This window comes from Protopterus annectens, chromosome 11.part0 (genome assembly GCF_019279795.1).
Source record: "Protopterus annectens isolate FY-2018-M chromosome 11.part0, PAN1.0, whole genome shotgun sequence".
Lineage (NCBI taxonomy): Eukaryota > Metazoa > Chordata > Ceratodontiformes > Protopteridae > Protopterus > Protopterus annectens.
Window position 1 is genome coordinate 1,394,399,114 of NC_056745.1, and position 20,716 is coordinate 1,394,419,829.

The window sequence follows — 20,716 nt, forward strand, 5'->3', positions numbered from 1 at the left end:
CTTAACTTGGGCTGTGTTTCTCTGACGCAAACAAGTTCTGTTTTTTTTTAAATAAATCAGTAAATTAAAATAAAAAGAGCAGCTGCAGAAACTAAGGAGTGAGTTCATTTGACCGTGTTTCACTCTCCAGTGTGATCTAAGTGGAATTTTTTCAGCCAACTCCTTTTTTGAATCGGGATTGTATGTCTGTAAGGTGCTAATCGTCCCCCAGGGGAGCATAATTTGGCACAATGTGCAACTAATTTCCACATTGCTCCAGAGATTCATTATCTTCAATATTAATTTAGACATGCCACTGAAATTTTTTAAATCATAAAATGTATTCATTTTCTTTAATTTTAGATATACAGTGAATATAAAAAGTTTACACACCTCTGTTAAAATGCAGTTTTTTGTGATATAAAAAATGAGACCACAATAAATCATTTCAAAACTTTTCCCACCTTTAATGTGACTTATAACCTGTACAAGTCATTTGAAAAACAAACCAATCTGTTAGGGAAAAAATATAAAAAAGAAAAACGTACAATAAGCTGGTTGCATAAATGTGCACTCCCTTAAACTAATACTTTGTTGAAAGACCTTTTGATTTAATTACAGCATTCAGTCTTCTTGGGTAGGAGTCTTATCAGCATGGCTCATTTTGACTTGGCAATATTTGCTACTCTTCCTTGCAAAAGCGCTCCAAATCTGTCAGATTGCAAGGACATCTCTTGTGCACAGGCCTCTTCAGGTCACCCCCACAGATTTTCTATTGCATTTAGGTCTGGCCTTTGGCTGGACCATTCCAAAACTTTAATTTCCTTCTGGTGAAGCCATTCTTTTCTTGATTTGGATGTATGCTTGAGGTCATTGTCGTGTTGAAAGGTGAAATTCCTCTTCAGCTTTCTAGCAGACACATGAAGGTTTTGAGCCAAAAGTGACTGATATTTGGAACTATTCATAATTCCCTCCACCTTGACTAAAGCCACAGTTCCAGCTGAAGACAAGCAACCCCAAAGCATGATACTGGCACCACCATGCTTCACTGTGGGGATGGTGCTCTTTTGGTGATGCGAAGTGTTGTTTTTGCACCAAACGTACCTTTTGGAATTGTGGCCAAGAAGTTCAACTTTGCTCTCATCAGACCATAACACATTTCCCCACATGCTTTTGGGAGACTTGTATTGTTTTGCAAATTTTTGCCGGGCCTGGATGTTTTCTGTGTAAGAAAAGGCTTCCATCTTGCAACCCTACCCCATAGCCCAGACATATGAAGAGTACGGGAGATTGTTGTCACATGTAGTGCACAACCAGTACATGGCGAAATTCCTGCAGCTCCTTCAGTGTTGCTGTAGGTCTCTTGGCAGCCTCCCTGACCAATTTTCGTCTTGTCTTTTCATAAATTTTGGAGGGACATCCAGTTCTTTGCAACGTCACTGTTGTCCCATATTTTCTCCACTTTGATGACCGTCTTCACTGTGTTCCATGGTATATCCAATGCTGTGGACATTTTTTTGTACCCTTCTTGTCACTAATACCTTTCAACAATGAGATCCCCTTGATGCTTTGTAAGCTGTCTGCGAACCATGACTTTTGCTGTAGCAGGCAACTGAGTATGTCAGGAAAATCCTTCTAGGACAGCTGAACTTTATTTGGGGTAAATTGGAGTTCAGAAATGGGAATTGTTTTCTAGGGAGCTCCCACACCTAGGAGTATGACCAGATTGCTTGTGCATGCTGTGACATCACATGCAGACTGTAATAGCATGCCTTGCCCCTGAGCCTGACCGTTATGTTCTTTCACTTGTATTGTTTGGCTGTTTATCTTATATCCTGTGTCCGTTGCCTAAAAGCAAATCCAAGTGTCCATCTAACTGTTAAATAATGAAGAATGATGTTGTCCTGTTTTGCCTTTTAGAAGACCACTCAAGTGCCAGTACTTCAACTCGGTCACCAACAGAGGTTCTAGACAATAACTTCTGAACTTTCTCATTAACAAATTAACATTCCTTCTTTGTTTTTTGTCTAAGATCAAGTGTAGTACTTTTTATCAGTTTAATATCTCATGTCCTTTATTTGGGGACCTGACTGAATTTGCAAATGATTGCAAATTAGGAGCTGTCATTGAATACCCCGCCAACACAAATATTCTCTAGGAAGGGCTGACACAGACAAATAACTGGTGTCAGAGCCATGCACTAAAACTAAAGGCCAAGAAATGCATAATAGTATCCGTCAGGAAGTCACCCACCCCTGGTAACTATCATATTGATAACACACCTCTACAAGCTGACCCAGTAGTTATGCACAGTAATTTAGCCTTTGACCATCACATGGTTACAGTAGTGAGGAAATCATTTCATGTTCTGGAACTTACAAACAAAGGTATCACATCTAGGTTCAAGGAAGGCATTGTTCCACTGTATTCGGTGTTCGTCAGACCTATCATTGAGTATGGTGTCCCCTTTAGTATGTACCTAGTCAGGCATTTCCAACAACTGGAGCTTCCACAGAGGTTCCTCACTGAAAGAATACAGGGCATAATGCAGACTGTTTGAGGGCCCTATCCTTGCATTATGTCTCCTGCAAACTGTTGATGGGGGATCTGTGCCTGGCATACAAGGCATTGTCTGACCCCACTCTTATGGACTTCCTGTATAACCGCAAAACAAACAGCACCAGAATTACCCTTTCTAAGGACTTAAACCTTGCCTGCAATATAAATAGGACCTGCTGGAGCAGCATGTCCCAGAGATTACCCCTTCTCTGAAACAGGCTCCCTATCCATGTGAAACAGAGTTCCTCCATAACCTAATTCAAGTGCAGTTTGGACAGTTGGATGGGGAACAGGAAGTTCATCCCTGGTTTGGCACATATGTCTGTAATGGACACAGGCAGCCTGTAAATGATTTATCTCCCAAGCCTCTGCTTACATTTATCAAGGGTACCAGAACTTGCTGGATTTGGGATGCATTACTAGGCTTTAAAAAGGCCTTGTGGTCATTAGCCTAGTAAACACCTATGACTGTATGAGCAGGAGGATGGTAATAACAGATAAATCTTTGGACAGAAATCAGCAGGAAAATGCCACACACTGCCCCAGTTCTGTGCCTAAGCAGCTACAGAAGGAATGGGAAACAGTAGACAGGAAGAGCTTACATTTTTACCAGGCCACCTTTCCAGGGGAAGCTTTCTTTTTGACCAGCAGGATCTGTACTTGGCCAACCTTTTGAAGAAAAAACAGAGCTTCACCACAGTGGAGAATTTTATGATCCCTTATCAACCCCAATACATTTTCTTAAAGGCCAAGAAACTGCAAAAGAAGTCATCTCCTTACAAACTAAAGACCTCAAAGTGTTGCACAGTCTCAGCCCTAGCTATGCCAGCTAAATCCTTCAAAAAGATAACTCTTGTAGCTTAAGAGTTGCTGCTGTATCCAAGGTCTGGGGCTGCCTGGAGTAAGAAGACTGATATTCATCATATTGATAACTGCTACAGTAACCTTAGCTGTATGGGTTACATACTGCTAGGGATACAGCAGCTGACCAGCTTTCAAAGCTTGAAGGCGCCTTCCATGCGCCCAGACTGTCAGGCAGCTCGAGCTGAGCTGGTTAAAAGACAAGATTGGGTTCCAAGCCCTTTAGAGCTTTACTGACGCTGAAGAGTATGCTCCTCTAATTCCTATAAGGAATAATGGTTGGCTTTGTGCTGGGCAGATACATTCTCTTTGGAGAGAAACCTTTCCTTTTTCTAAATACTGTTTGTATTTTATCCCTTTCCTCTTCATGACAGTTATTTTAAAGCTAGAAGTTTTGTGTTTTAATGGATTGGAATAGACTCTGTCCTCCCTTTAATCAGGACTCTTCCTTTTTCCTCTCTGTTTAAAAGTTGTGTAAAGTAACTGAAGCCATTTTGTGGAGAAATTATGCTTATTTTCCTATTCTGGGTCTGGAAAAGTGTTGTAAAGTGCTTTTAACTGTGTTTTTCTATCAAAAAGTGACTTTTAAAAACTTGTAGTTTGCTGCTTGTCTTCCCCCTGAAAGAGACACCATTTTCAGCTTGACCATAGAACAAACTACTGGTCCCATGGTCGGTCTTTCTTCCAGCAACAAAAACAAAAAAAACAAGTTAAGTAAACAGTCTTTGCCACCACAGCAGGTTAGTAGTCTGCTTTTTCCTCAGGTATGTGACTCTGCTGTGACCATTTGTTGTACCTCAGACCACTCATCTTTTATCTTGGATCCCTTTGGTGTAGCACCTGAAGCCACCTGGACTGCAGTTTAGCTACATCCTGTGTGGCTGTTAGGATCCCCTCAGTGGGCAAGGAAGAGCCACACTTGTCAGTCCTAGGAGAGGGAACAGAGAAGGTTTCCCTGTTGTGCCAGAATGCTGTGCCCATCTGAGAGGAAGCTGCTGTCCCCATTAGTATTATGGCTGAGATGATATTTTCTGGTAAAGAAACAGAAAACTAAGCATGTATTTACTCCTCAGTTTTCTGTGATCGTAGTAGTTTACTGGGACTGACTTAGGGTTTAATTTAGGCTGTTGATCCTTCTTGTAGTTTTTGGTGAAAGAAAGTGGGATACGTCTTTCCCTTAACAGATTCAAGATTCTGAATCTGAATGGGAGGATGGAGGGACAGATGCAGGGTTTTCTCCTCAGATTTCTGATTCAGACTCAGAGGACAGTTCAGATGTTCTTCGTGTTTCACTATTGCAGTCATCACATTTGGGTTATCTGCTTGCAGTAGCCCTCAGTCGGCCTGATTACCAAAGTCTTGGGTCCTGCGTCAGTTGCTGTCTCTTCTTCTGTGACGTCAGGTTGTCAGGGGTATAAAACATGCAGCCGATACCATTACATCAGTCTTTCTTGCTGTGCAGTGCCTGAAGCAGAAGCAGTTTGCAAGTGCTGATCGGTCGACTCCTGAAATTTTCGTTTTCTAGTTTCAGAACCAGTCTTCGACTAAAAGCTAAGTACCCCATTGGGGAAACTTTTTCTTGCTCTAAACCGATGTCATTAAAAGTAAATAATTGCATTTCTTGTGGAAAGCAAATACCTCATAAAGATTTTCATTCATACTGTATTCCTTGTCTAGGCCCTGACCACGACGTACCGCTCTGTTGGTTTTGTGCCTTATTTAAACCTCGAACTATCCGTCGTCGGTATATTTTCGCTTCTAAATATTTTGATGCTCGGTTCAATTATCCTGGTATGTCTTCAGTAAGCCATCCGACTTCCGACATTCCAAAAAAACACAAAGATAAAGACAGAGGCAGGCCGCTTAGGTCCAAAGTTGCCAACGATGCTTCTCCTAAGCCAGTCGCCACTTCGCCGGTACTCAGGCGCTTTCGCAGCCCCTGATACCCGCTACTTCAGATTCGCAGGCCTCTACTGAGACCCATTCAGAGTCCGGTATGCCTTGAGATGCTTCAACTGTTGAACCTGTGGATGTCTCTATCTTGGATGGGTCTGGAGCCGGTGTGCAGGCACCAACTTCTGAGGGTGTGTTCAGGCCTACCGACTTACATATTAAACCGATGCCATCTTCATCTTCAAGACCTAAAACTCGAACAATGCCTAGAAAACTGATACCCAGACCGCATGGTCAGGCCTCCTTGCCTAAAAAACAGATGATAAGAATGGCTGAAGACATTATTACTCTAATCAGGGGAAGCCAACCTTCCCCCTCAGAAACCTAGGACTGAGTTTGCTTATGATACTTCTGACCAGGATTCTGAAATTTCTGTTTCCTCTGATGACCAAGATTTACCCTTACCTACCTATGAGGATTCTGATGCTGAGGACTCTATTCCCTCTGCTTCCCCCCCAGAGGATTTCTCTTTTGGTGAAACCTTGCATACTCTCAGGGAGCATTTTCGTTGGGAAAGTCAGGATTTCTCAGATTCTAGAAAGAGGCTTAGGGATTTCTTACTCCTGACCCAGCACAGGCCTTTAGCCATATCTCCTGTACTAGATATTGTTGGTGATGCTTTTTCTGAATCTAGCTTGGCCCCTGACTCTTTACCCCCTGCTTCCAGAAAACCTGATAGATATTACAGCGTTCCTGACTCTCACAAGTTTCTTTTCAAAAATCCCACTGCAGATCCTGAGACCATTCCACAGGGACCCAAGGGCATTAAAGCTACTACTGCCAAAAATCCCACCCCCTCTGATAGAGACTTCAGGGCACTGGATGGATGGGGAAAGAAGGTATACACTTCTGCAACTTTGGCCATTAGGGCCCTAAACTACCAGTTTCATATGTTAAAGTATCAGCAGCATATTATTGGATTGCTTAATCAGAAAATGATGTTGATTCCTGATTGTGCTGAAAGCAAGGATTTAACAGGATTTATTACATTCTGCTGAACAAGTTGGAAAACATACTTTGCAATGTGGTTTTGATTCACTAGAGGCATCTTGCAGGGCTGCTGTAACTAGGTCTGTACTTAGAAGGCATGCTTGGCTTAAGGAGCAATCCTTGCCAGAAAATGTTAAAGCTAAATTACTGGATGCTCCCTTAAATCAGGACCAACTGTTTGGCAACAAAGCAGAAGAAGATTTTAAAAAGATGGGAGAAAAGCTAAATCTATGCAAACTGTTAAAGATTTTTTACAAGTGCAACCTCCAAGATGTAGTAGGCATTGGCCTTCTAAGAACTGGTCCTTTTCTGCCTCTTCCAGTCCTTCTCAGTCCAAACCTAGATTCAGCAGAGCACCCAGGCTTCAGTCCCAGGGTACGCACAGGACTAAGCAGTGGGGGGGCCTCCACTTTCAAATCTGGGAGTAATAAAATTCCCCCTATGATAAAATGTCTCAATGACTTCTTTTTAAAACCTCCAAGCACTTCTCAACTGACTGTCCCTTTGGGGGGAAACATTTCTCTTCATGCAAAGAACTGGGAACTCATTACCCAGGACAAATGGGTTTTAAATATAGTTTCCCAAGGATACAGATTTCACTTCCACATGTTACCAACACTGAGTGGTTGGCCAGATCTACCCCCACATCAGTGGTCAGAGGCCCAAAAGCAAATACGCTCTCTCCTAAGCATAGAGGCTATTCAACTGGTACCAGAAGAGGAGAAGGGACAAAGTTTCTACTCAAGACTTTTCTTGGTACCCAGAAAAGACAGTTCACGGCGTCCTATTCTGGACCCGTCTACTCTAAACACCTTTTTGGTGATTCCAAAACTCAATATGCTGACTCTTCACCAGTTGCTTCCTATGCTAGGCAAAGATGCCTGGTTGGCAACATACCTGCACTTCCCAATCAGGGAATCTTGCAGAAGATACCTACGCTTCAAAGCAGGCTACACGCACTATCAGTCCTCTGCACTGCCCTTTAGCTTATCTACTGCACCCAGGGTATTCACAAAGTGCCTAGCTCCAGTTATTGCATTTTGCAGGCAAAGAAATATCCAAAAATACCCATATCTGGACGATTGTCTAATTCAGGCAGAAAGCCAGGACACGCTTTTGAATCATCTGACCTTTGTACAAAGGGTGCTTAGTTGTCTGGGGTACACCATAAACGAAAAGAAATCACACCTGGTACCCTGTCAACAAATTATATTCCTGGGAGCAAGGTTGAATACAACTTCCCAGATGGCTTTCCTCACGCCAGAGAAACAAATTCATTTGACAACCTACTTCAAAGGCAAATACTGCAAGCATTGGGGTTCATGGCCTCCTGCATTCTTCTAATTCCATATGCAAGACTGCATATGAAGAAACTACAATGGTACCTGAAAAGCCTATGGTGTCAACATTCTCAGGATCTAGAAGCAGTGATTCCTATCATACCTTGCTTGCGCCTAGAGTTCCTTTGGTGGGCAGAGGCCTGCCACCAAAACAAGGGACTACCATTCACACTACCCCCTGCTGCTCAAACACTAACAACAGACTCATCAGACTATGCATGGGGGGGCTCACCTGGCAGGGAAGTGCATTCAGGGCAAATGGAGCCCAAGTCAAATGCACCTACATATCAATCAAAAAGAAATGATGTTCTTCATCCCACATTGCTGCAGTCCTAACACTTGGGTAGTCCGCTGTCCCTCGGTCGGCCCGAATATCAGAGTATAAGGCTGACGTCGGTCAAGGTGCATTTGACTGACATCAGAACGTCAGGGTACAAATGCGCATGACCGACGTCATATCCTCAGTCTTTTTTGCCGCATGGTCCGATGCAGAAGCAGTGTTGCAAGTGCCGTTGACGTTCTGAAATTTTAGAGTTTCAGACCGAAGTCAGAGTTGGTTAAGTACCCGTTGGGAATATTTTGGTTTTTCTTGCCTCAGTGGTTTACCGGATGTCAGAAAAAGTGAATAACTGTATTTCTTGTGGGAAACAGATACCGCATAGGGATTACCATAATTTGTGTATACCTTGTTTAGGACCTGAGCACGACGTTGTTGGATGCCGCTTTTGTGCTAGATTTAATAACGCACTATAAAGCGGAGGTTGGATTGTGCAAGGTTGGTCTTTGGGAAGCGGTGCAATTACAAAATGCCGTCGGATGCTCCGGCCGCTTCCTCTAGAAGCGCAAGGACAAGGCAGTTAAACCTAGGTTAGAGGAGTTGTCCGAACGGACGTCAGTTCTTTAGAGCGTCAGTGGAACCGGTGGTTCGAGCGGAGGCCTCTCTGGAGGCCCAGGGAGAAACTTTGATTTTACAGGATGTGGCCTCCCAGGAGGCAGGGCAGGCTGTGGGGGCTTCTCAAGTAACTGTGCTCCCCTCCCTTCCTAAGGGGTCTAGGCCCTCTCTTTCTGCTTCCAAGGCTTCTCCTAGAGGCAGGTCTAGTTTAGCTTCTGTGGGTGGCACTCCCAGGTCTTCAGGTGCTGTGCCCAAGAAGCACATGCTCAAAATGGCAGAGGATTTAATTACTTTAATTAGAGGCTCTATGCCCCCTCCTGATAAGAGGCCTAGGATGGAACCTGTGTTGGGGGATTATGAGCAGGCTTCGGATGTGTCTGAGTCTTGACTGAAGACTTGCAGGAGTATTCTCATTATTCTGATTCTGATGTGGATGATTCTACTCCTTCTGCTTCTCCTCCTGAGGATTTTTCTTTTTCAGAGACCCTTCACTCCATGAGAGAGCATTTTAAATGGGAAGGTCAGGATTTCTCTGATTCCAGGAAAGGCTTAGGAATTTTATTTTACCCCAGCATAGGCCTTTAGCTATACCTCCTGTTCTGAATGTGGTCGAAGATGTGTTTGCAGCGGCTTCTCTTAATCCTGATTCTTTGCCTCCTGCTCCTGTTAAACCAGATAGGTATTACAGGGTGCCTGAAGCTAATAAGTATCTTTTTAAGAGTCCTAGGGCAGACCAAGAAAGTGTTAGCCAGGGCCGTAAGGGTGTTAAGGCTTCTGTTGTCAAGAATCCGGTTCCTGCAGATAAAGAGGCCAGGGCCTTGGATAGATGGGGAAAGAAAGTTTATACTTCTTCCACTCTAGCCATGAGAGCTTTGAATTGCCAGTTTCACATGTTGAAATATCAAAATTATCTCCTTTCTCAGTTGAAATCTAAGGTTGATGCTCTGGCGGAAGGTATTGACTGTAAAGAGTTACAAGATTTAGTGCATGTTTCTGAACAGGTGGGTAAGCATTCTTTGCAATGTGGTTTTGATGCTGTACAGGCCTCGTCTAGGGTGGCTGCCACTGGGTCAGTTCTTCGCAGGCATGCCTGGCTGAGGGATCAAAATTTATCTGACCATGTTAAAACTAGGATTTTGGATGCCCCTTTGCAATCTGATGTCCTGTTTGGTTCTCCTGTTGAGGCAGTTTTAAAGAAAATGGAAGACAAGGCTAAGTCTATGCAGACTGTTAAAGATTTTTTGCAGGTTCAGCCTCCAAAGTTTAGTAGAAATTGGCCTACTAAAGGGTGGGCGTATCCTTCTTATGATTCCCAGTCTAGGGGTAGATCTAGGCGTGGCAGGGGCAGAGGTCAGGGCTCTTTCAGGCCTAGAACAGGAGTTCTCCTGCACAGTCTGCAAGTGAGGGCAGGGGTCAGTCCTTTCGTAAACAGACCCAATGACCTACCTTTTCAGCTGCCAGAACCTTCGCCTGGCAGCACCTTTGGGAGGAAGGTTGGCACTTTTCAAAGAAAATTGGAGTTTGATTACCCAAGACAAATGGGTACTGGATATCATACATCACGGTTACAGGTTTTATTTCCATACCTTGCCTCCTTTCAAAGGCATGCCAGACATTCCTCCTCAACAAAGAATAGAGGCTCACAAGCAAATTTCACTGTTACTCCAAATAGGGGCCATACAGCGGCTCCTATGCCAGAAAGGGGCCTAGGATTTTATTCTCGCCTGTTCCTAGTCCCAAAGAAGGGGAACACGTGGAGACCAATTTTGGATTTATCTATCCTCAATACTTATCTGGACATTCCCAAGTTCAAAATGTTGACGTTGCAGCAGCTTTTACCTCTGCTGGGCAAAGATCATTGGATGGTAACTTTGGATCTCAAGGAGGCTTACCTTCATGTTCCTATCAGACTAAAGTGCAGAAAGTATCTGCGTTTTCGAGCTGGGACTTCTCACTATCAGTTCTCTGCATTGCCCTTTGGCTTATCTACTGCGCCCAGAGTGTTCACGAAAGTTCTGGCTCCAGTGATAGCTTTCTTCAGGCTAAAAGGAATACAGATCTATCCTTATTTGGACGACTGCCTGATTCTGGCTCAAGGAAGGAAGAGCTTCTTCATCATTTGGAATATGTGATAGCAGTGCTAAGATGCCTGGGGTATTCTGTGAGCGAAATAAAAGTCCAGTCTAGTACCCTCTCAAGACATGTGCTTTCTGGGTGTGAGACTGAATACAGCATCCCAGATGGCCTTTTTAACCCCGGACAAACAAAAGAATCTATCCCTTTACTTCCTTCAGCTATCTCATCAGTCCGGGCTGACTGCAAGGACAGTCCTTCAAGCCTTAGGGTTCATGGCATCTTGTATTCTGGTGCTTCCCAATGCCAAACTGCATATGAGGAAGCTACAATGGTATCTCAAAAATGTATGGACACAGCACTGCCAGGATCTGGACACTGTCATTCAAATAATACCTTGCATTCAAAGGAATTTTTGTGGTGGGCTCAGGAATGTCACCTAAACAAGGGACTCTCTGTGACCCGGCCAGAGGCGAGTCAAATTTTAACAACAGATGCCTCAGACATAGCTTGGGAGCTCATCTAAATGGAAAGTGGATACAAGACAAGTGGCCTGCCAGACTACAACATCTGCATATCAACATGAAGGAGATGTTAGCAGTCCAGTTGCATTAATAGCTTTCAAGGATTTACTTCTTCCAGGGCAGGTGTTGATTCTAACAGACAACACAACTGTCATGTGGTACATCAACAAGCAAGGGAACACATTCTTATCCTCTATGCAGGCAAGCAATGATTTTGTGGGAGACTGCTCTCAGTTTACAACTAAATCTTCAGGCAAGGTTTCTGCCGGGAGCACAGAACTCCTTAGCAGGCGTGTTAAGCAGACAAATCATGGATCCCCACAGTGGAAACTGGATCTTCATGTATTTCAGAAATTGACAGTGTCCTGGGGAACTCAGACATAGATCTGTTAAACTTCTCCACTAAACCACCAGCTGCCAAAGTTTTGCACAAAGCGGTTTCATCCCACAGCTTGGAAAGTGGATGCTCTTTCTTTCAGTTGGAAAAATCTTCATGTGTATGCCTTTCCACCTCTGCCTCTCCTCCCAAAGGTACTTCTGAAGGTCAGACAGGACAAGCCAAGGATGATTTTGATAGCTCCAGATTGGCCTCGACAGCACTGGTACCCACTACTGAGAAGTCTTGTACGGAAGCCTCCATGGCCTTTGCCTTTGATTCCACATCTGTTGTCCCAGGAGGACAGTCATTTGCTCAATGTCAAACTTCACTCTCTTCACCTACCAGCATGGCATATTCTGTTTTAAACCATAAAGGGTCTCAACTTCCACAACAAGTTTTGAATGTGATTTTGGAAGCCAGAAGGCCTAGTACAAGGAAAGTGTACGCAGATAAATGGAAGAGATTTTTATTTTGGAGTGCAGCTAAGGATTTGGATGTTTCTGAGCCTGATTTAAGTGTGGCTCTTCAATATCTTACTGAGTTATTGGACAAAGGTTTGTCCTTCTCTTCTATTAAGATTCATGCTGCAACAATTTCAGCTCACTAGATTGTGACCCACCATTGTTTTCTCATCCTTTATTCAAGCAATTTCTTAGAGGGCAAAGAATATAAGACCCCCACGAGCTCCTACTCCTGCTTGGGATCTCAATTTTGTGTTGGAGAAACTCACTCTACAACCTTTTGAGCCTGCAGCTACTGCTGAGTTGAAATATTTGTCATGGAAAACTGCTTTTTGTTGGCCATTACCTCTGCAAGAAGGGTTTCTGAATTGCAGGCCCTTATAACAGTTGAGCCTTTCTTAATTTTCCACAAGGATAGGGTATCTTTCGTACTTATCCTTCCTTTATACCTAAAGTGGTTTCTAGTGTGGCTTTAAACCAAACTATTCATTTGCCTACTTTTATGCAAATCCCCAAACTAAAGGGAAAAGATTTTGCACACTTTGGATGTACACAGGCAGTTGCGATATTATTTGGACAGAACTAAAGGGTTCAGACAATCTCAGCAGTTATTAGTTTCTTTTGCTGTGCTCTCAGGGCAAGCCGTGTCAAAACAAACTATTTCTAAGTGGATTGGATTTTGCATTGCTTTCTGTTATTCCCATCATGGCAAGGAGATTCAGCTGGGATTAGACCTCATTCCACTAGGGCTACTGCCACTTCAACAACTTTTTGAGGGGTGGCTACTAAGGATATTTTGGAGGCAGCCACTTGGAGTTCAGTGCATACCTTCTCTAGGCATTACCACCTTCCATTGTACTCTAAATCCAGGGCTGGTTTTGCCACTGCTGTGTTGCAGGGCATTTTGGCAGCTCCTGCTTCATTATAATTTAGCCATCCTCCCTTACCTCTGCTTTGGGATTCTACCCAAGTGTTAGGACTGCAGCAATGTGGGATGAAGAACATAGTACAGTTTTGTACCTACCATAAATGTAGATGTTCAAGATCACATTGCTGCAATCAATCCTCCCTCCTTCCCCTCTGCTGTTTGAGGTGGTTGTGTGGGTTGGGTTATCCATCTGAGGTATATTGCATTTTGTATATATTGTATATATTATATATATATTTTTGGTGTTAGGCTAGTTGGTTGTTTAGTTGTGGTCTATGGGTTTTGACCTTCCTTTTTAGGGTCTTCTGACATCTGGGGCAAGAAAAGACTGAGGATATGACGTCGGTCATGCGCATTTGTACCCTGACGTTCTGATGTCAGTCAAATGCTCCTTGACGGACGTCAGCCTTATACTCTGATATTCGGGCCGACCGAGGGACAGCGGACTACCCAAGTGTTAGGACTGCAGCAATGTGGATCTTCGAACATCTACATTTATGGTAGGTACAAAACTGTACTTTAGCTGTACAGAATGCTCTGACAGCCTTCAAGGACCACATTCTTCCAGGACAATTAATAGTAAAGACAGACAACACCACTGTTATGTGGTACATAAGCAAGGGGGGTACCCATTCTTACCCCCTCTACAGACTAGCCATGGCATTGTGGAAGACAGCCTTGAGCTACCAAGTGCATCTACAAGCTCAGTTCCTGCCAGGAAAACTGAATACACTGGCAGACGGATTAAGCAGAAACCTCATGGACTCACATGAGTGGAAACTGGAACCAAGGATTTTCAACATGTTGACAAGCAAATGGGGGAGCCCAGATATAGACCTGTTTGCCTCCCACTAGAACTACCAATTGGACAAATTTTGCACAAGGACTCCCCACAACATGAATGATCTTCCCTCCCCCCCTCCCCAAGGGTTCTACAGGGTCCCGGACACACATCACCATTTATACAAGGCTCCTTTTGCAGATCCCGAGACTATCTCCCAGGGGCCTAAGGCTGTAGCATCTACCTCTGTTAAAAATCGCCTCCCCTCTGAAAGGGAATCCAGGTGCTTAGAGATGGGGTAAAAGTATACACCTCTGCTACTCTGTCAGCTAGGGCCTTGAACTTTCAGTTTCATATGATCCAATATCAGGAGTTTATGCTTGATCAGTTAACTAAGAAACTGTCCTCTGATGATTCTTTAGATAAGAAATATGTTCTGGAAATGGTGCATAACATTCAGCAAGTTAGTAACCATTCTTTAAAATCTGCTATAATGCACTGGAGGCTTCCTTTAGATCAGCCATGACTGGCACAGTTATCAGAAGGCATGCATGGTTGAAAGAACAGGCCTTGCCGGACCATGTTAAATCAAAATTATTAGATGCTCCCATGGACAAGGTCAATTTATTTGGTTCTCCTGCTCAGCAGGTATTGAAGAAAATGGAAGAGAAGGCAAAATCTGTACAAACAGTGAAAGATTTCTTACAGGTGCAACCTCTAAGATTTAGCAGGAACTGGCCCTCCAAAAATTGGTCCTTTCCAGACACCTCAAAAACACAGAGAGGCAGGAATAGGCGTTCGAGGCAGAAATCAATCCAGGGGTGCCTACAGGGGACGCCAGTGGCAGGGCAACAACCAGCGAGGCACAGACACAGCCACTACCACTGCAACAGGACAATCACAGTGACTTGGCTCTGGCACCGCCTACCAGGGAACAGCTAGCAGCACCCTTAGGCGGAAAGCTAGCCTTATTTACAAAGAACTGGCATTACATCACAAGGGACAAGTGGATTTTGCAAACTATAGACCAAGGTTACAGGTTTCATTTCCATACTCTACCAGGAAAAAAGGAATGCCAAACCTACCACCAAATCAAAAGATAGAAGCTCTAAAACAAATAACTCAACTAGTAAGAATGAGAGCTGTGGAAAAGGTACCATCTATGGAACAAGGAAAGGGATTTTACTCCAGACTCTTCCTGGTACCAAGAAAAGAGAAAAAATGGAGGCCTATTCTAGACCTGTCCGCTTTAAACACATTCCTCATTGTTCCAAAATTCAAAATGCTGACCCTACAGCAGCTTCTTCCCATGCTGGGCAAGGAGTCTTGGCTGGTAACTCTAGATCTCAAGGAGGCATACCTGCACGTCCCCATACGACCAAATTGCAGAAGATACCTCAGATTTCTTGCAGGATCAGAGCATTATCAATTCTCAGCATTGCCCTTTGGCTTACCTACTGCCCAGAGTGTTCACGAAATGCCTGGCATCAGTAATCGCTCATTGCAGACTTCAGGGAATACAAATTTATCCCTACCTGGACGACTGCCTGATACAAGCGGACAACAAAAACAAGCTAACAGAAGACTTACAAAGAGTCATTTACTTGCTGCAAGCCCTGGGATATACAGTCAATATAAAAAAGTCAAGGCTGATACCATCCCAAAGAATAACCTTTTGGGTGCAGAGCTGGACACATCAAAGCAGATGGCATTCCTAACTGTGGAAAACAAGAACAACTTCCTCTCTACTTCTTGGCATTAACAAAGCAGAACCATCTAACAGCAAGAAAAGTACTGCAAGCCCTGGGCTTCATGGCATCGTGCATAATTCTGGTCCCTCATGCCAGACTGCATATGAGAAAGCTACAGTGGTACCTGAAGAATTTATGGTCTCAACACAGACACAGCCTAGAAACCAAAATCCCACTAATACCATGCCTGAAGCAAGAGTTCCTATGGTGGGCTCAGGCCTGTCAATCAAACACAGGCTTGCCCTTCTGCAGCATTCAACCAAGCCAAACCATCACAACGGACGCCTCAGACCTCGGTTGGGGGGCCCACATGCTGGACAAGTGCATACAAGGCCTATGGACTCAAGATCAGCTGCACCTGCACATAAATCTAAAGGAAATGCTAGCAGTAAAACTGGCAATCCAGACATTCAGACCATTCCTCCAAGAAGGGCAGTTGATGATAAGGACAGACAACACCACAGTTATGTGGTACATCAACAAACAGGGAGGCACACATTCATACCCTCTATGCCGGATGGCACTGGACCTATGGAATGTGGCTCTGAGCTACAACATTCAGTTACAAGCAATTTTTGTGCCGGAAAAAGAAAACCTTCTAGCAGACATATTGAGCAGGACTTCCACGGATGCCCACGAATGGATGCTACACCCGGACATCTTCAAAGCCATCATAAGAAAATGGGGACTACCACAAATAGACTTATTTGCATCCCCACTCAATCACCAGCTCAAGAAATTCTGCACAAGAACGTACCACCCACTTGCTTGGAAGGTGGACTCCTATCTTCAGTTGGAACAACCTGACAGCATATGCATTCCCACCACTTCCTTTGATGCACAAGGTGCTATTGAAGATCAAAGAGGAACGTCCAAGGATCATTCTGATAGCTCCAGACTAGCCAAGACAACATTGGTACCCATTACTGAGGAGCATGTCTCGGGAACAAATGTGGACACTACCCCTGATCCCATTGCTGTTAACACAGAACAGCTACAACATACTGCATCCAAACCTGAAAACTCTGCAGCTGACTGCCTGGAACATTACATAAGAGCAACTAACCCAAATTTATCCCAAAGGGTTAAAGACATTATCCTTGAGGCTTGCAGACCTTCTACAAGAAAGAATTATGCAGCAAAATGGAAAAGATATCTCATTTGGAGTACTGCAAGGGGAAAAGATGTGTCACTGGCAAACATAGCCAACATCCTGGAGTACTTGGCAGAGCTTTTCCATGCAGGCCTGTCCTATTCCTCCATCAAGATACACGCATCAGCTATTTCGGCCGAATACAGCTTGGATCCTCCTGTCTTCTCACATCCTCTGCTCAGGCAGTTTCTGAGAGGAATTAAAAATGTAAAGCCTCCTAGGAAACCACCATTGCCAGCATGGGACTTGAACTTTGTGCTGGAAAAATTGACACTTCCTCCTTTCGAACCAGCAGCAACAGCAGAATTACAATACTTATCTTGGAAGACTGCTTTCCTGCTAGCAATCACCTCAGCAAGAAGGGTTTCTGAACTACAGGCACTAATGGCAATGCAACCCTTCCTGATCTTCCATCAAGACAGAGTGTCCATGAGAACAAATCCTACATTTATGCCTAAGGTGGTATCCAGAGTGTCTTTAAACCAGGCTATCCACCTACCTACATTCTTCCCCAACCCACAGAACAGGGGAGAAAGACTGTTGCATACCTTGGATGTGCATAGACAATTACGCTACTACCTGGACAGGACCAAGTGCAATAGAAAAACTGACCAGCTTCTGGTAGCATATGCAACAGGAAGGGAAGGAAAAGCAATTTCAAAACAGACAATCTCCAAGTGGATAGGAAATTGCATTAGATTTTGTTACTCCTTCCATGGAAAGAAAACTCCAGAGAACATCAGGCCTCACTCCACAAGGGCTACAGCCACTACTACAGCTTTCTTACGAGGGGTGGCTACCAAGGACATTATAGAGGCTGCTACTTGGACCTCCGTGCATACATTTGCCAAGCATTACAATCTACCTTTATACTCTAGATCCCGAGCAGGTTTTGCCACTGCTGTGTTGCAGGGATCCTAACTACACCATAATCTTCTTTCCTCCTCCCTAGTTTGGCTATGGTATTCTACCCATTTGTTAGGACTGCAGATGCATCCTTGAAGGACATAGTACAGTTTTGTACCTACCATAAATGTAGATGTCCGATAGGAATGCATCTGCAGTCAGGATTACCCACCCGCCTTCCCCTCTGTGGTACTCCTAGGGTATTTTCCATCTTTCAGCTAGCTTGGGGGGGATCTATTATGGTGTATTTGTTTGTATATATGTACATGCATGCTTATTTTATGTGTTTGCTCTCTACTATTTGGAAACATTGGCATTTATCCAAATTTAGCCATCCAAGAGGGCACCTGGCATCTGGGGCAAGAAACACTGAGGAAAATGGTGTCAGCTGATGCCTTTATACCCGAAGAACTGCAGCTATGACGTCGGGTGAAGTGCGACACCAGCCGAAGCCAGACCCAGACTTTGGAATCCGGCCGACCGAAGGGCTGCCTGACGACAGGACAACCCATTTGTAAGGACTGCAGATGCATTCCTATCGGACATCTACATTTATGGTAGGTACAAAACTGTACTTTTTTCATGTTTCACTGTTGCAGTCATCACCTGTGGGTTATCCCTGCTGTGGTAGCCCTCGGCCGACCTAAATACCAGAGTCAATGTTTTTCTGCGTCAGCTGATGTTGCGCATAGACTGACGTCAGGTCGTCAGTGCTGTAAAGCAAAGCAGCTGACGCCATTACATCAGTCTTTCTTGCCGTGGAGCCCGTAGCAGAAGCAGTTTTCAAGTATGCCGGTCGGTCGCTACCCGAGTTCGTTTCACAGCTGAAAACTTCTAAAGCTAAGTACCCTGTTGGGTATCTCTTTTTCTTGCACTAACAGATGCCCGAAAAAGTTAACAAGTGTCTCGCTTTTGGAAAGCAAATCCCACACCAAGACTTCCATTCTTACCGTGTTACTTGTTTAGGCCCAGACCACGACGTAGCCCGCTGTTGGTTCTTTGCCCTCTTTAACGCTCAAACTATTTCTCAGAGAGCTCTTTTTGTTGATAGCTATTTTCATCCTCCTTTTGCTCATATGGTGTCGATTAACCAACCTTCAGCAGAACCGCTGAAAAAGCGTAAGGATAAGGCTAGAGACAGACCTCACAAGACTAAGCCTTCCGACGACTCCTCCGCTAAACAGGTCGTTAGCACACCGGAACTCAGTGAGGCGCTTCGCAGCTCCTGATGCAATTGCCATGCAGGCCTCTACCGAGACCTTTGCGGAGTCCGATTTGCCACAGAAATCGTTTTCGTCTTCAGAGCCTTTGGCTTTCTCTGCCTCAGTTGGGTCCAGAGCCACTAGGCAGGTATTGTCTTCCGAGGATGTCTTTTGCACTACCGATTCCAGTCAGAAACCGACGTCTTCTCACCCAACTACCACTAATCTCAGACAGATGACTTTCTGTTATACCTAGAAGCCAGGCCACCTCAAGAAATCTTCCTCTAGCCACCATCTTCCTCCTGCCCCTCCCACCCCAGGCCCAGATGCTTAAGATGGCAGAAGATCTTATTTCCCTTATCAGGGGCAGTCAGGCCTCTACTAAAAGAAAAAGGCTTCATTCTCCAGAATTTTTGGCAGAACAGGATTCTGAGGAATCAGATTACTCAGATTTGGAAGAAGATCAGCAACCTCTTACTGCTTATGTAGATTCAGATGCAGAGGAATCCATCCCTTCTGCCTCCCCTCCAGAAGATTTTTTCTTTGGGGAAACCCTCCATACCCTCAGGGAACCTTTACAATGGGAATTTCAGAACTTCCCTCAATCCAAGAAAAGGCTAAGAGAATTTCTAGACCTTCCTTAGCACAGACCTCTTGCCACCCCCCCTGTTTTAGATGTGGTGGATGATGTTTTCCGTGAATCCAGCTTAGCCCCAGATGCCCTCCCTCCTGTCCCCAGTAAACCTGACAGGTATTACAAGGTACCAGACACCCACAAATTCCTGTACAGAAAACCTGCTGCAGACCCAGAGGTCATTACAAAGAGCCTCAAAGGAATCCGGGTGAGTTCATCAAAGAACCCTACTCCTTCTGATAGAGGCCAGAGCTCTGGACAGATTGGGTAAAAGGTATACACCTCTGCAACTTTAGCCATCAGAGCTCTCAGCTGTCAGTTCCATGTGTTAAAATATCAACAGCACACTTTGGAACTATTAAAGCAAAAGATTTCTACTTGTCCTACTTTCTTGACTGTGCCAATTCTAAGGAGCTAGGAGATTTATTGCACTCCTCTTGTCAAGTGACTAGGCATTCTTTACAGTGCGGATATGATACATTAGAAGCAACTACCAGGGCAGCAGTGTCTGGATCTATCATTCGGAGACATGCATGGTTGAAGGAACAACCTCTACCTGATCATGTCATGTCTAAGTTGATTGATGCACCTTTGGACAAAGATTGCTTGTTTGGGGAAAAAGCAGAAGAGGTACTAAAGAAAATGGAAGACAAAGCAAAATCTATGCAAACAGTAAAAGATTTTTTTCAAGTTCGACCACCTAGATTCAGCAGGAACTTTCCCTATAAGCACTGGTCCTTTCCTGCCCCTGGCAGACAGGGGCAAGGTAAGCCCTGCAGGGACAGGACACCCAGGTCCCTACAGCAGGGACAACAGAACCAAACAATAGACCACACCCGCCTCCAAGGCAGGGAGTTGTAAGCCATCCCTCTATGGTAAAAACTCTCAATGACCCCCCCCCCCCCCCTTCACGCAATCAAGGTATTACCTTCCCCAGAGCACAAAAAGAAGAAACTTTTCTATGAAGTCTTGTAAGGTGTTTCCATGTTCCTCGTTGGCTTAGCCACTGGTGTGTGACTCTGATGTGGCCCATTGTTGTTCCTCAAACTACCCATCATCTTTCCCTGGTCCTCTTGGTATAGCAGTTGAAGCTACCAAAAACAGGGGAGATAGCCACTTTCTCTGTGACTGTAGGAAAGGTCGAAGCAGGCCAGGGAAAACTACCTTTGTTGCTGACTGGGGAAAGGGACAGGTAAAGGGCTTTCACTTGGCCATGAGGGATTTGTGGAAGCTGAGATGAGTGTATGAAAGGGGCCTGCTGGACTGATGGACACTGTGCTTAGTGAGAAAACATGTCAGCCTCTCTCAAGCTTTGCATAGACTTGATCTAGTGTTTTTGTTTTGTTTGTT

The 20,716-nt window shown here is 44.4% G+C and overlaps 1 protein-coding gene and 1 pseudogene across 2 annotated transcripts in view; both read left to right on the forward strand.

Annotated features, from left to right (window-relative positions):
• IFRD1 (interferon related developmental regulator 1) overlaps window positions 1–20,716 on the forward strand; it is a 579,560-nt gene that overhangs the window by 484,220 nt on the left and 74,624 nt on the right. The window lies entirely within an intron of this gene.
• LOC122816011 lies at window positions 1,987–2,118 on the forward strand (annotated as a pseudogene).